A 1,677-nucleotide genomic window follows, 5' to 3' on the forward strand; every position below is an offset into this window, starting at 1 on the left:
CGGGCTGGGGATTCGAACCCGCCACCTTAGGTGTACGTGGCTGGCGCCCTAGCCGGTTGAGCCACAGGCGCCGAGCCGAGCATTCTGTTCTTAACAAACACTGCCCTCAGGAGAAAATATATAACCAGAGATGTAACTTGCTGGGGGTTTATCTGAGCCTAACTGACCTGGGGAAAAGGAAAATGCCCAACTCCAGCTGTCTTCCACCATCCTTTGCCATCTAAATACGTGAAACATAAAAAACAACTGAGACACGCTGGTGAAGTTCACGGGCTGGAGCACAGGTGTTCCAAAAGCCTGACACCTAATTCTAGAACTGCAGAGCGCTTCCCCTCCTCCACACATCACACCACTAACGGCCTAATTACTGAAGCGCCTTTCACCTAGCACATCATGCTCAGATTTCAGCTAAAAATGACAAGGCATATTAAAAGGCAAAGTTTGAAAAGACTAAATAAGCATCAGAATCAGACTCAGATGTGGCAGGGATGTTGGAATTATCAGACCAGGAATTTAAAACAGCTGTGATTAATGAGATAAGGATTGTAATAGATAAAATAGACGGCGTGCAAGAACAAATAGATAATGCAAGCCGAGAGATAGAAATCCCAAGAAAGAACCAACGAGAAATTCTAGTGATCAAAAACGCTGCAACAGAAATGAAGAACAGGTTTAACGAGCTCTTTAGTAGACTGGACATGGCTGAGGAAAAATCTCTGAGCTTGAGATAGGACAATATGAGCTTCCAAAACGGAAAGGCCAAGAGACAAAAAGACTAAAAAACAAAAAAAAAAAAGAAAGAAAGAAAGAATGCAATATCCAAGAACTGTGGGACAACCTCAAAGTGCAACATACACATAACAGAAACGCCAGAAGAAGAAGAAAGAGAGAACAAAAGCAATATTTGAAGTAATAATGACTGCAAATTTCCCCCAAATTAATACCAAACACCAAACTACATATGCAGGAAGTTCAGACAACACCAAATAGTGTAAATGCAAAAACAACAAAAAGCAAAAACTACACATAGGCATATCATATTCAAACTTTAGGAGACCAAAACTAAAGAAAAAATCTTGAAAGAATCCAGAGGAGAAAGGTACTTTACCTACAGAGCAGTGATTTTCAAATGGTGTGCCACGAGAGGATCTTAAGCGTGCTACAAAAGTTTTTAAACAATCAATAATTAAATTGTTTTCAAAAGAAGTTCAAACCACAGTAAGTATATTCTTTCTCTCTCTTTTTTGATGAACATAATTTAAGTGTGTGGCGGAAGTTCAACTATAAGTTCAAGTGTGCTGTGAGATTTTAAAAAAGGGTTGAAGAACACTGCTACGGTGGAACAAAGATGAGAATTACATCTGACTTCTCACCCATCGTGCAAGCAAGAAGACCATGAAGTCAAATATTTCAAGTGTTGCTGGACGTGGTGGCTCATGCCTGTAATCCTAGCATTCTGGGAGGCTGAGGCGGGTGTTGCCTGAGCTCAGGAGTTCGAGACCAGCCTGAGCCAGAAGGAGACCTTATCTCTAAAAATAGCCAGGTGTGTGGCGGGCACCTGTAGTCCCAGCTACTTCAGAGACTGAGGCAAGAGAATCACTTGAGCTCAGGAGTTTGAGGTTGCTGTGAGCTGTGACACCATGGCATTCTACCAGGGCAACAAAGTGAGATTCTGTC

This window comes from Otolemur garnettii, unplaced genomic scaffold, assembly GCF_000181295.1.
Source record: "Otolemur garnettii isolate 467f Iridium unplaced genomic scaffold, OtoGar3 scaffold00105, whole genome shotgun sequence".
Classification (NCBI taxonomy): Eukaryota; Metazoa; Chordata; class Mammalia; order Primates; family Galagidae; genus Otolemur; species Otolemur garnettii.